The 16,123-nt window shown below is 32.1% G+C and overlaps 1 protein-coding gene across 1 annotated transcript in view; it reads left to right on the top strand.

Annotated features, from left to right (window-relative positions):
• Positions 1–11,976: 11,976 nt before the first annotated feature.
• Positions 11,977–16,123, top strand: part of LOC132719075 (uncharacterized) — a 34,919-nt gene continuing 30,772 nt past the window's right edge. Inside the window, exon 1 of the mRNA XM_060702815.1 lies at positions 11,977–12,121. The gene's annotated coding sequence lies outside the window, so the exon portion shown is untranslated. The remainder of the gene's footprint in view (positions 12,122–16,123) is intronic.

Below are 16,123 nucleotides of genomic sequence, written 5' to 3'. Positions count from 1 at the left end.
TAGTAAGTTTTGGTCATAGTGATCATTTTAACGGTATTTTATCAGCATATTATGATGTTATAAAAACAACAAATTTCCTGACAAACCATATCCCCACGCCTTTCCCAAACAAGAGGGCCATGATGACCCTAAAGTCGCTCACCTGTATATAGGCCCCCGTTGCGGGGCCAATTTGACCCCAGGGCTCTTATTTGAACGAACTTGGTAGACATCCATTAGAACATGTTTCATGCTGATTATCTTAGCTCTAGCTCTTTGACACTAGGGACAAAATTTGAACAACTTTGGTAGAAGACCCATAGATAATACCATATACCAAAAATCAAAGCTCTGGCCCATGTACTTTCAGACAAGAAGATTTTTTAATTTTGTGTTTTTTGAAATCCTTTTCTGGTCCTATGACCTACATATGCAACAGACCGGAACCATTTGAACAACTTTGAAAGGGGACCACCCAAGGATCATTTCTGTAAAGTTTGGTTGATGTGCAGTCATTGGTTTCAGAGGAGATGTTGTTAATGTTCAAAAGTTGACGACGCACGACGGACACAGGGCCATCACAATCGCTCACCCTGAGCATTGCTGAGGTGAGCTAAAACAATGATGGCCTATTTATCTCTCTCCTAGGTAAGAATGTAGCTACTACCAGTATGATCTCTGATGATGATGTTCAGAGAAATCCCATGATAAAATTGAGAAATACCTTCAACCTCGTAATTAACTGGTGACCTAAAATATCATGCAAGTGCAGTGCACCATGTAAGGTACGTAAACGAGTACACGTATATCAAATATCTAAGTTGTCCATCGGTTGCCCTTCAATACTGGGGATTTCATGAACATAGTAGGAAAAATATTGTCTGAATGACCTGAATGACTCCAGCAACTTCAAATGGCACGAAATAGTAAATGGTCTATCAAAACTATCGAAGATATTTGTGAATATTTTGAATAGAAATGATGAAGACTACTTGTGGAAAAGGAAAAAAATAGTTTTGCTAAAAGGAAACAATAGCTTTGCTGTCATTGCCTTTGATCAAACACAATTGTGGCGACTTTTTCAAGCCTATAATAATTAATATTGGCCAATCGTTAATTAAAAGTGGCCAATTTGACGTGTCAAGTTTTGTAGTCACCAACAAGGTCATTTTATACATCAATACCTATATAGAATGCATAGTGTTGAGTAAACAAATATCAACAGGTGAGGGGTCATTTTGAAATGCATTCCAATTTTAAAACAGAACAAGTATTTCAAGTTAAAAGTGATGAGATTTGACAATCATTGATCTTAGCAGAAAAAACCCAAAGGCTGGGCAATATACGACCGAATGTAAATTTGTTAATCTTTCAATTATAGTAGCGACCCAATCAAGAAATTTGTCTGAAAAATGTTTTAATCATCCTTATGACATTATATGTCCTCTAAGGTGGAAGCATTTTCTACTTTTCTTCGAAATGGAGCTAAAAATGTTGATTTGTCTACTCTTTTTGCGATTTTTAAAAAGTACATCTGAATTGTTTTAACCAGTTTGTTAATGTTGATAAACTAAATTGGCTTCATTTCCCAGTATTATTGGACTTACTTGTTAAGTGCAAGCTGATTGTTGTAAGCAAATTGCATTGGCTTATTGTGGCAAGTAGTACTCATCCTCATCACTATACATTTAAAGGTCAACAAATGAAACAAAAACACCAACTTTAAATTTCTAATTGTTTTAATAATTTTCTAAAAAATAACATGAAATTCAATGAGGAAACAATATAGTCAAGATGAAATCACTATAAAATGTAAATGTCTGACAGTTTTCATCAAAAATAAAAATGCATCTTTAAATTTCACCTCTTTCAATATTAGGAATGTCCGCTATAAAACAAAATAATAATTTGGTTTCAAGTATAAACTATTATCTGGCTGTATAAAGATATATAATAGTTTGTTAACAGTTATGGGCTAACAACGTTTCTTGCCTTCAGAACAGAAATTTAATTTTTGCAATATCCAATTACATCTTATATTGTACCAATCTCTTATGCAGTGATCTGCCCTTTAACAGTACAATCTGTCAAGGGAGGTAATCACTGTGAGAAGTTTGACATTGTACTTTCTTATAGTGTCCCTTTGTAATACCAAACACAATTCTACACATTAGCGCAACACAAAATAACTGGTATAAATGCATTTTTTTTAAAAATATGAAAATGATGAATTGCTGATTAAAGATATTTTACATGTCTTTTTGAAACTTTTACAATGATTCTGAAAACATAGAAAAAAAATATTATTTATAAGAAGCTTAGGAAAAAAGTTACAATGGAAAAAGGGTGTACTTCTGCTTAAATATTAAACCTTAAAAAAATTCAAATATTGTTTTAAAACAAAATAATTCCAATGCTTGCTGGAAAATGTTTTAAAATTTAATAAAAAAAACTGTATACAATGTACTATTAATAATTTTATGAAGCTTATGTTTTGCTTCTCACACATTCAAATGTTTCAACTTTACAGATTTGAAAAAAAAATGTTGATATATATCTCGGCACAATAAGGAACCATATATGAAAATTAAATGTGCAAGGCTATCATTTACTAAAATGGTAGATTAAAGTCAAATACACAATTATTGTTGATAGCGGACCAGTTTTGAAAATGGAAATGAAATTCTAATTAAAGTCATACTTAAAGATCTTGTAATGCAATTTTTTATGGTTTTATATAATAAATCTGATGCTCAAATAAAGATTTATCAATACTGTAAGTTACAGTTCCAGAAAGCATTATTTGTAAAGATATTACCGAAATTAACAGTTCATATAAATACAGGGAGGTAATTATAAACTTATTGTCGACAAAGTGTAGGGTAGTGTTTTCAATAAAAATTAAATAAATTTCAATGTTTAATTTTTATGTGAATAAGCATTAAATTTTGCTATACATACATGTATTTAACATATTCTTGGATGTTTGGAAATTGTTTAAGAAGAAAAATTATGTACACATATAAAACTTCATTTAACTGCATGTTACATCTTTAATTACGACATACAGGATCGTTTTATTAAAGAGCCAACATTACAACCTATCATACAATTGTATCATGTGTGTTGACTGGTAAGACTATATATGTGACGGCTGACCATGCTTTATTATAACAAGTGATTAGTTAATAAGTCATAAATAACAAGCAATTATCATAGTATTGCAAGCAATCCATAAGTCCCCTACCGGTTTAGAACCCCATCAACATTCTGAAGGGCCATTGGCCATTCACTAATGTTTCAATTTTTCTCTATGTTTTAAGTTAATTTTTTGAAAAAGTTCTTTAAAAGTGATCACAGGAAAAAGTTTTTATTAACAGACAGACAGATGGACTGAAGGACACTCTAAAGTTAATATTTGAAACTTATCACATAAACCGCGGCGCAGGAGTGTAATAAAGCCATTTAAAGATCCTGTATGTTTTGTGATTGATATTTTTACTGTGTGTATACCACTCTTGCAAAAAGTTATATATATATATAATTATGCAAATTAAACAATTTTCAAACATCGAAGAATATGTAAAATGTGCACTGCAAATATTTGTGCACATTATATTTAATCAATAAATTTTATGCATTCATTTCTTATTGGAAAATTTGACTTAGAATTTATAGAAAATTAATTTCTTATTACCCCCCTTTATTCACATGAAATGTTATATTCGGTAATATCTTTATAAATAATGCTTATTGGAACTTACAATATTGACAAATCTTAATTTGAGCATCATATTTATGAAATTAAACCATGAAAAAAAATGTGTTACAGGATCTTTAACAAAAACGATATTACACTAGACAATATTACACTAGTGTAATAACACTTTGACGTCACGTCATTTGCACTATAAACATAGCGTTAAAGCGCGCTAATATTAGCGTTACACTATAGGCTCGTCAAAGAAAAATGACTTTTGTTAACAGTTTACCGTTCTTATTTTATATATGTGATAAATAGAATATCATATTCGTGTAGATTCAATACTAAATTTATTGAACTCGTTGAATAAAACAATATTATGCTCGCCAGAGGCTCGCATAATATGATTTTATTCAACTCGTTCAATAAATTTAGTATTAAACCTACACTCATTCAATATCCTCTATATCCCTGTTACCAAAATATAACATTTTTAAAAGCAAAATTCTTAAAGAGGAGATAACTCTTGAATAAAAGATGCAATTTCATAAAAAAAAATCAGCTCTTTTTGACTAATCACAAATATTGTTATATTTGCCATGTTTTAAGCCTATTTGTTGCCAAGGCAATCAAAATTTTTTCAAAATAGGAAGAAAAGATAAGACATGCATAATCTCCAGACTGCCATCTACCCATATGTCAAGTTTCATAAAAATATTTCCAGTACTTTTTGAGTTATCTCTGGATTCAGTTTATGTGTAAAATTTGCCATATTTTCAGTCTATGTGTTGCCATAGCAACCAGAATTTTCAACATAGGAAGATAAGAAAAAGACGTGCATAATCTCCAGACTGCTATCTACCCATATTTCAAGTTTCATAAAAATATTTCCAGTACTTTTTGCGTTATTACTGGATCCAGTTTATGTGTAAAATTTGCCATATTATCAGCCTATTTGTTGCCATAGCAACCAGAATTTTTAACATAGGAAGAAAAGAAAAGACGTGCATAATCTCCATACTGCCATCTATCCATATATCAAATTTCATAAAAATATTTTCAGTACTTTTCAAGTTATCACGGGATCCAGTTTTGTGGACGGACGGACTGACGGACTGACAGACTTGTGCAAAAAAGGAAACAATAGCTTTGCTGTCATTACCCTTTCATCAAACACAATTATGGTGACTCATTCAAGCATATAGTACTAAATATTGGCCAATGGTTAAAGGGAAACAATTTGAAAAGTCAAGTTTTGTAGTCGTCAACAAGGTCATGTTTTACATCAACTGTCTATATAAAATGCATTGTGTTGATTCCCCTGTCATTGTAAACAAATGTCACCAGGTGATGGGTCATTTTGAAATGCATTCCAATTTTTAAAAAAAGTTGTCCAAGTTAAAAGTGATCAGATTAGCATTGATCTTATCAGGAAAAATAAATTAACAAGAGCACCTCAAAAGCGGGGCAATATTAGACCAAATGTGAATTTGTTTGAGGAATCGAGAATAATCATTCAATAAGGGTAGCAACCCAATCAAGAAACTTGTCTGAAAAATCTTTTAATAATACGTATGATACTACTTGACCTCTAAGGTCTAGGCATTTTCTACTTTTCTTCAAAGCGGAGCTAAACATGTTGATTGGTATACTTTTTCCGATTCCTAAAAAGTACATCTCAATTGTTTTAACCAGGTTGTTTATGTTGATAAACTAAATTGGCTTCATGACCAGCATAATTGGATTTACTTGTTAAGTGCAAGCTGATTGCCATAAGGAAATTGCCTTGGCTTATTGTGGCGAGCGGTACTCATTTTCATCACTATCCACTTATAGGTCTACAAATGAAACAAAAACACCTTCAATTTCTAATGGTTTTAATAATTTTCTAAAACATAACATGAAATACAATGAGGAAGCAATAAACTCAAGATGAAATCACTATAAAATGTAAATGTCTGACAGTTTTCATCAAAAATAAAAATGCATATTTTCTCCTCTATAGAAATAAGGAATGTCCGCTATAAATTAAAAACAAAATATTAATTTGGTTTCAATCATAAACTATAATCTGGGTGTATATTAGTTGAACCGGTATGGGCTAACAAAGTTTCTTGCCATCAGAACAGAAATTAACAAGAGCACCGCTAGGCGGAGCATTATATGCCCGAAAGTGATTTTTTTAGTAAAGATGAAGCATTTGTAAGACATGGGAATTAAATAAAGTATTACCTCCTTCACAAAACAATCCTCCTTTGAAGTTTCAATATTGTAGTCCAAATGGAACTTAAGTTATGCCCCGGAAACTGTTTTCATGCTAAGGTAATAGTGACCTTGACCTTTGACCTTGTGACCCCAAAATCAATAGGGGTCTTCTATCCAAAATGGACAATCATACTATGAAGTTTAAACACAGTGGGCCAAATGAAACTTAAGTTATGTTCCCACAACTGTTTTCAGTTTTAAAGTAATAGTGACCTTGACCTTGTGACCCCAAAATCTATAGGAGTCTTCTACCCAATATGGACAATCATCCTATGAAGTTTGAATATTGTGGGCCAAATTGAACTTAAGTTATGCTAAAGAAACTGCTTTCATTTTCTAAGTAAAAGTGACCTTGACCTTTGACCTTGTGACCCCAAAATCAATAGGGTTCTTCAACCCAATATGGACAAACATCCTATGAAGTTTGAACACTGTGAGCCAAATGGAACTTAAGTTATGCTCCGGAAACTGTTTTCAGTTTTAAGGTAATAGTGACCTTGACCTTTGACCTTGTTACCCCAAAATCAATAGGGGTCTTCAACCCAATATGGACAATCATCCTATGAAGTTTGAACACTGTGGGCCAAATGGAACTTAAGTTATGCATCGGAAACTGTTTTCAATTTTAAGGTAATAGTGACCTTGTCTTTGACCTTGTGACCCCAAAATCAATAGGGGTCTTCTACCCAATATGGACAATCATCCTATGAAGTTTGAACAATGTGGGCCAAATGGAACTTAAGTTATCCTCCGGAAACTGTTTTCAGTTTTAAGGTAATAGTGACATTGACCTTTGACCATGTGATCCCAAAATCAATAGGAGTCTTCTACCTTATATGGACAATCATCCTATAAAGTTTGAATATTGTGGGCCAAATTGAACTTAAGTTATGCTAAAGAAACTGCTTTAGATTTCTAAGTAAAAGTGACCTTGACCTTTGACCTTGTGACCCCAAAACCAATAGTGTTCTTCAACCCAATATGGACAATCATCCTATGAAGTTTGAAGATTGTGGGCCAAGTGAAACTTAAGTTATGTTCCCACAACTGTTTTCAGTTTTAAGGTAATAGTGACATTGACCTTGTGACCCCAAAATCTATAGGAGTATTCTACCTAATATGGACAATCATCCTATGAAGTTTGAATATTGTGCGCCAAATTAAACTTAAGTTATGCTAAAGAAACTGTTTTCAATTTCTAAGTAATAGTGACCTTGACCTTTGACCTTGTTACCCCAAAATCAAAAGGAGTCTTCTACCTTATATGGACAATCATCCTATAAAGATTGAATATTGTGGGCCAAATTAATTTTAAGTTATGCTAAAGAAACTGCTTTCAATTTCTAAGTAAAAGTGACCTTGACCTTTGACCTTTTGACCCCAAAATCAATAGGTTTCTTCAACCCAATATGGACAATCATCCTATGAAGTTTGAACACTGTGGGCCAAATGGATCCGAAACTGTTTTCAGTTTTAAGGTAATAGCGACTTTGACCTTGTGACCCCAAAATCAATAGAGATTTTCTACCCAATATAGACAATAGTCCTATGAAGATTGAAAATTGTGGGTCAAATGGAACTTAAGTTATGCTCCGGAAACCATTTTCAGTTTTAGGTTAATAGTGACCTTGACCTTTGACCTTGTGACCCCAAAATCAATAGGGGTCTTCTACTCAATATGGACAATCACCCTATGATGTTTGAACACTGTGGGCCAAATAAACTTAAAAGTTATGCTCCGGAAACTGTTTTCAGTTTTAAGGTCATAGTGACCTTGACCTTTGACCTTGTGACCCCAAAATCAGTAGGGGTCTTCTACCCAATATGGACAATCATCCTATGAAGTTTGAATACTATGGGCCAAATGGAACTTAAGTTATGCTCAGGAAACCAAATTGCTAACGGACGGACAGACGGACGGACGCCAGGGTGTATAACATAATATGCCCGAAATTCTTTCGGGCATATAAAAAGCTTTACAATATCAAATTAAATCTTACATCGTACATGTACCAATCTCCTATGCAGTTATCTCCCCTTATAAGTGCAATATGCCATGGGAGGTAATCACTATGAGGAGTTTGACATTGTACTTTATAATCTCATAGTCTTTCTGTAGTGACAGTTAAAAATTATTAAATACAATTTTACACATTAGCGCATCACAGAACTTTATTAAATAAACTTTATTCATTTAGGTAATGATTTTCTTGAAATATACAAAACTTTCACAAAGATAATTGGAAAAACCAAGTGAAAAGTCATTTATTTCACACACAAAAAACAACAGTTATTTGAAATACAAAACAACTGGTATTTTAAATGCAATTATTGAAAGTATAATGATGAATTCCTGATGAACGATATTTTACATGACTTTTTAAAAACTTTTACAAGAAATATGAAACCATAAGAAAAATAATATAATTATTTTTAAGAAGCTTAGGAAAAAGGTTTTTAATGGAAAAGGGGAACTTCTGCTTAAAATAATTCAAATAATGTTTTGAAATAAAACAATTTCAATGTTTGCTGGAAAATTCTTTCAAATTGAGAAAGAAAAAACTGTCTTCAATTACAAATTTTTTGAAGCAAATGTTTTGCTTCTAACACATTCAAATGTTTTTACTTTATAGATTTGAGAAGAAAAATGTTTGATTTAAGGAACCATGCATATGAAAATTAAAAGTACAAGGCTATTATGTGTTAAAATGCTACATTAAAATCAAAACACAATTATTGATGATAACGGACAAGTTTTGGAAATGGAAATGAAATTCAAACGTTACTCATTAAAGCGATATTATGCCCAACAAAGGGTATAATATGTTTCAAGTGAAAAGGTTAAAGTCAAAATAGGTTTACATTTCTCTATAATATAATGCTTTGCACAAAGGAGAGATAAATGACTCATGTGGACCAATGAAATTTCTATAAATATCCATTAGAATTTAGCAGTAACATTCAACTGATCAAAAGAGTGTAACAGTCTTTTTATATTTTAGGCAGATTTATATTTTATCCTAAATATTTGCTAGGATCAATTGTTGGTCAATCTACGGTGGCACAAAGGTGACATGTGCGTATTTTTATTTATCTCGTGGCCACGAGATACCATCATATGTCTACTAGTTCATCTTCACTTCTGCATTTCTTGCTTGGACGCCCTTTGATGCTTTGCATCAATGCTTTTCTTGTTTTATTTGTAAGGGACATTGCCCATGGACAGTAGACAGCCTATAAGGCAAAATCCTTGTCTGATGAATAATTTAGAAGGGATAAGCCATGGTTTATATGACCCAGAAAGATCATTGCACCTGATCAGTAGATGACATCTAATAATTTCGAGATCATTGGGTCAAAAATCAGGGTCACAATGACGCTAAATGTAAAATTATTGACCAGTCTATAAGTTGTATAAATGACACTTTTACAGGCTGCTGAAGTAGGGGCATCATTGTACTATAACACATGTATAGTTAATTAGGGAAATTCATAAAAATGGTGTAATTCTGTTAATGCTTGGGTATTTTTTCATTTTTAACATAATAAATAATATTTCAGCAGCAAATGCTAAAGTTTTGGATATTCTATTGTTTACTCTGCAAATGATTATAGCTGGTAAATTAGGTCAGGCATTGTACTCTTAACGCCCAAATTTTCAACCTCGGTATAAATTCTTGAAATAGACATTAAAATATTACCGTTGAAATGAATTTTATTACTTATTTATTGTTTTTTAAAAAAAGAAGTGTCTGATTGATAAACAACCAATGAACAAAGAAAAAGACTAAATTAACCGTTTTCTGGGCCGTCCGGGTTTGGTAGTGTCCAGTTTTGGTGGTCCCCAAGCAGTAGATATTAATTCCATTTTTATTCTTTTCTATGAACAAAAGTCGTTTGTAAAAAATCATTTCTAACTCCTATCAAAATGTAATGTAGATATTATTTCCCTATTTCACTAAATTGACTACATGTATACTACTCTCACTACATTTCTATGTAGGGAGAAGCTCTTTTTTCCCTACGCAAATTGCGCATGCGCGAGAAAATACTACTTCCGGTCAATTTTTGATAGCAACGGACCGCGTCGTAAAAAGGTCTATGCGGAAAATATGTTTTACTGCAGTGAAAATACAGAAAATGAAAAAAACGCGTTTAATTTCATCATAATTTCTCAACATTGCGTTTGTAAAACTTTTAATTAGATAATCGTGCCGCTATATAGTTTTATATACACGCGGCCAGCAAACATACCTATATCGGGCCGATATCGGCTATAAGATGAAATATCTGTGTCGGCTTCCATATATCGGACCGATCCGATATTGACATATTTCACTGATATAGGTCCGACATCGGTCCGATTTATATTCGTTTGACATGATTTAAGTTTTAACATGGCAATGTTTTTTAGCATACAGGTAGATCTACATGAAATCGGGGAAAATTTTCCGGATTTTAACGCGTTTAACCATTAAACGGATATTTATCGTAATTTGCACACTGGTAATAGGGTATTGTAACGATTCGCCACACTAACGATTCGCCCCATAACGATTCGACACGGAGTATTAACGATTCGCCACAGTTAAATAACGATTCGCCACGTGTTCAAATACGAACTTTTTCACACCTGTTTTTAAAGCTTCATGCCTCCAGATGAATCAAACTATTTCTAAAAATTCAAACTTGAGAAACAGTACTTTGTTTTATAAGAACAACAAAAAGATACAAGACTTTAGTAATAATTTTATATGAAATCGGCGATTTTTGACCGATTAAGCAGCATTTTCCACCATATTTCTACGGTTTTTTTTTGTGCATATTTTGACCTTTTTTTGCTGATTTACATGGGTTGTAAGTACTGTAATCAACGTGAAAATTATTTTCTTTATTCACTTGACAATATTTAAATTTACTTTTTAAAACATTTTCAAAATGTTCATGAAAAGCATGAATCTGGAGGCGTGCTGCTTATAAACTGTTGATGGAAAACTTTTTTCCATTTTATATTTCATTTGTTAATTACATAAATTAGTTATACTAAAAACCAGCTTTTATTGAGTAAAAACACATGAAAACCAAATATTTTACAACTAAAATTACATTACACATTGTAGATAAGTTAAACTTCGTTATTTATATAAACTTGAAAATTATACGAAAAACAGCTTTTATTGAATAAAGACACATGATATCAAACATATTTTATTACAAAATATACATACACAGTGTAAATATGTCAACATTTTTTAAAACTTTAACCTGGAAAAGAATACTATACTAAATCAGCTGTTATTGAATAGAAAACACATAAAAACATATTTTATTACCAAAATGACAAAAAAAGTTTGTTATTTTTGTAGCCCCAAAAAATACAAAAATAACTTTTTTATAATATCTTTTTTATTAATAATATCTCAACATTTTTTATTTAAAAAATAACATAACACATTGTTAACAAAACAAAGTGACAAAAACTGCATGTAGTAGTATCCAATTGTGAGGGAACTCTTATGCACAGTTGTTCACATTGTCAGAGAATTAAAGGATTATTTCGGCGTCAATTAAATATTTCTACAACAATCCTAAGATGATTGGCTTGTTTAAATTAAAGGTGTGACAAATGTTTTAGATGTGCATTCTTTAATCAATTTTCGTAATGAACACATGTTTGCAATACCCATTTTTTTTTAGATATTTGACATATATATATAAATATATATAAATATAAATTGACATATATGTTTACGATTAATTCAATATTTATTTCAACATATAATTACTTTCTTATAAATGTACTCCTGTAATAATATATGTACGTTACTTTGATAGATTGAAAATTCGCGATGGGGGCCTTAACTACATATTACTTGTATTAAGAAACATTATTAAATTATTGTCATTGGCAAATTATAAGAAAAGAAAAAAGTTTGTTAATTACTGAAAAAATCATTGTTATAATCATACTGTGACGAATCGTTATTTAACTGTGGCGAATCGTTATTACTCTGTGGCGAATTGTTATGTGGCGAATCGTTAGTGTGGCGAATCGTTACTAATTCGTAAATAGTTACTTACGCGCCGTACATCCGGGCACGCATACATTTGGCGCAAAAACTGGTGCGCAAAAACTCAAGAAGGGAGAAAAGTTAGAATATTTTCAATCGCTGGGTAATTTAGCATTTTCTTATATCTTTTTGATATAATAACATTTAATAACATAATTGATATACTGGTTGAGTGCTATTGACATTTTGAAAAAAAAAAATATATGGACAAGACGGCTTTGATTTTAGGAAGTGACTAGCAGACTAGCCGTACGGGTCAGCCAAAAGTTCTAGCCGTACGACTAGCAAGAATGTCAGACGTTTCACTCCCAAGGCATTTCACTATTGAGACGTTCACTCCCAAGATTGCTCACACCTAGACGTTTCACTCCCAATTTGTCAATTGTATGGACGTTTCACTCCCATTTTTTAGCTCGACTTTTTTTTTGAAAAAAATAGAGGTATAATTGCTAGAGTCGCGGCGGCGTTGCCGTTGCCGTCCGCAAACTTGTACCTGGATCATAACTTTTTTATTTCTTGGTGTATTGTCTTCATACTTGGCCACAACAACCCTTGGGCCAAGACCTTTCAGTAGACCACACTAACCTTGACCTTCATCCATAAATGACCTTGACCTTTAAGGTTAAAAGTCCAAAGTTTGCTTGTTCATGCTGTTATTGGCTGTAACTTTGTTATTTTTGAATGGATTGTCTTCAAACTTGAACATAATAATCTTCATCAAGGATATCCCTTAAAAATAACCCGACAGACCTTGACCTTCACTCATAAATGACCTTGACTTTGAAGGTCAAATTATTGAAATTTTCATGTTTTTGGCTATTATTGGATGTAACTTTGTTATTTATGAATGGATAGTCTTCAAACTTGAACCACAGGAACCTGAAATTCTATCCAAAACAGAAAAATAACGATTTAAAAAAATCCCATACATATAGAGCGGGTGCACCTAATGCCGAACATGCTCCTAATTCCGACCAAAATATATAATTCATTTAATATTTCATGTTTAACACAATTCAAAAAATTGAAATCATTATTATAACGTCAATTTGTCTCTCTTTCCACCCGCAACATTTTGAATTCGCGGTTTTGTTGTTTGTTGTGATTTTGGGCATTCAAGGATTTACTTCAATTTTTGGTTAGACATTTTATTTATTAGCTATTTTTTTACAATTTTTTACTAATATAAAATATTGAATATTGATGCTTTAGTCAAATTCTTTTGAAATCAATGATGTAGACAAAAAAAAAATCATGTGTAAAGCACCTGTACATGTTTTAAGGTCGTATGAATGAATAACTGGCAGTGTTCGGAATTTACATAATGAACTCACTGAATGTTCCAAATTCCGAACAAAACTTGAAAGAGAATGATTCACCCCATTGGACTCAATAACTACAGCAACTACTGTTGTTACAGCAGCTGTGACTCCTCCTACATCAATTGGTAAATTATCGCCGTCAGATATTTGTAAACGAATCTGTGCTTGATGAAATACCTACAGCTTCAAATGATTTAGTCACCACTCCATCTAAGCCATTCACAGTCGTGTCTCTCTCAATGGAGCCGACTGCTACATCAACTGCCTCCATGTTTACTGTGACACCTAACATTACGACTGATTCTATTACAACACCATCAAAATCTTCGGGATGGATGTGTTCCTAAAGCAACAGACGTATCTATGTCACCATTTAGCAAACATTTAATATTCCCAAAGACTGAAACAAAGAAACCAAAAAGCACATATTAAAATGATAATGCCAAAAGCAACAGGGGAAAAGTACAGATAATGGTTGAACGAAAAAAGAAGAAAAAAGAAAGAAAAGGAATTGAAAAAAAAAACAAGAACGATAGAGAGAACAATTACAAAATAATCTCAAGAGAGCCAAAGAGTTGAAAAGAAAAACAGATTGCACTCGAAAAGAAACGGAAGGATAGAGAAGAGGCGAAGAAAAAGCTGAGAGAACTGAAGGAGAAAAAGAAGCAAGAGACTTAACAGATCATAAAAGAAATTGAGACATCCGATTCAGATGATGATATATTGCAGTAAGTCCTGCAAGCTGTTTTTAAGTGCAAAACACTTTATGAGGACTATATACAGTGCATAAATTGTTTTCAGGCGCTGTTTTTCTTATTTGTGTTGCCGATGAACTTACCGACTGCTCGGATGATCTTCCTTTTGAATGTAAATACTGTTGAGTGTTAGTGCAACAACAACATATATTCTCTACATATAGAAGATTACTTGATGCAAACTGTAGTTATAAATATTGTCGCTTAAAAATATGTTTGAATATATTGTTTGAATCCTTTTTTTGGTTTTTGAAACTATATATTTCTCCTTTTTCGTTGACATTCAATACTTTTGTTGCAGAAATGAATATGTTTAATAAAATTAACATTTTAAAAAATACTTTTATGATTGACAAAACTCTTTTCTAATGTAGATTTGTGCCAAAGTACGAAAATGGTGTGTATTTGTTTACTCAACATATTTTATTTTAAAAAGGTTCCTCATGTTCGGAATTAGGAACACCAATGTTCGGAATTACAATCATCATTCCCGGTATTAGGGGCAGTTGGTAGATCTTTTGATCGGGACAATAACGCTTTTATTTGTATTCGTCAGGGTTCTAATACTGGCCCAAAAATTGTAGCATATTACTAATCTTTTTAAAAAGAGTTGTTTTCTTTTATTTTTAAAGTGCTCTTAATTTCCAACCCCAGTAAACGGGGGGCTTAAGTGTTCGGTAATGGGTGCCCCCCCCGCTCTTTTAAAAAAAAAAAACCCCAAGGAATTTTAAAGGGAAAGGCAAAAAACCATTTCCCACCCCCCGGCCACTTTTTAACCGGGAAATTGTACGAAAAAATAGAAACCCCCAGCTTACCCCACTGTTTAAGCCAAACTAATTACCCTTTGGAAATACCCCCAAGGGAATCTGGGTACCATTTTGGAATTTTTTCTCACAAATTTAAATAACAAATTATCTGATCAAGATAAAATTTAAAAAACATTTTAAAAAGCAAAATTTTAAAATTGCCTTTTAATTTGCTTTATTTTCTTTTTTGTTTTAACCCCTTTTTATCTGATTTTTTGATTTTGGGTTTTCACAGTGCGCTGTTAATTGGGGGCAGATTGGAATAAACAATAAACATGCCACGGGCGCGTGATAGGCATCAGCTTTGATAGCGAATGCGAGGGTTTAAAAGCTATGAATATTAATGATTTTAAATTATCCAATCAGAAAAGTGGTTTCTGGGCAATTTACCGTTTGTTGCATATTCGTATCATGTTTCTACGCAAAGTTTTATAGTCCCTCGAAGTTTAAAGCATTTTTTTTCCATTTAATACACATTTTTTTTTCAAATGCAACATAGATATTCATAAAATTTAAGTTCTAAATTTTTATTTTGATACCAAAATCAGCTTTCGGAAATGAAAATTACCCGGTCGCATGTGCTGACGAAAAATGCAGTTTTTTGAAACTTCCCGAGGTCACGCACTCTGACCTACGAGCGGCCATTTTGATTTCGCTTGTTTACCGACATCGTAACAGAAAAATAAAACCAATAAAGTTGGAAAAATAAACATTTTCGTAACTCAAACAAATAAAAAAGATATTGTTATTGATAGAGAAATATGTTTGGTGAGTAAAAGTATTTTTATTTTAAGTTATTTTATTGAAATCGGGCGATAATTTGTCTTTCCTTTACGCCGGGCCACGGAGTGTACGAAAGATCGAATTTTTTTTTATCTAGTTCGCCCGATAAAATTCTGCTCTGTTTTTTAGCGAAAACACCATTAAAATTGTAGAATTTGATTTATTTGATAATTGTTTATAAAATTTTTTACAATTAAAATGTTTTTTATTTGTGTTTTGGTCATTTAAACCTCGCCAGACCAATTTTTTTATCGGGTAGTTTCGTCCCTTTCCGATTCGTACTTTTTTCGGCATAAATTATGTAGAAGGCTTACATTTAATTACTTAAGTTTAATATGTTACAAATCAATAATCAATTACCTGTTGTTAATCTTTTTGAGTTTGATATTGATTTAATAGATTTAATTAAACTTTTATTCATAAGTTACAAACTTATGTA

The sequence above is a fragment of the Ruditapes philippinarum genome, unplaced genomic scaffold, assembly GCF_026571515.1.
Source record: "Ruditapes philippinarum isolate M1 unplaced genomic scaffold, ASM2657151v2 ctg5214_1_1_1_1, whole genome shotgun sequence".
NCBI lineage: Eukaryota > Metazoa > Mollusca > Bivalvia > Venerida > Veneridae > Ruditapes > Ruditapes philippinarum.
This window is presented reverse-complemented; position numbering and strand designations above follow the sequence as displayed.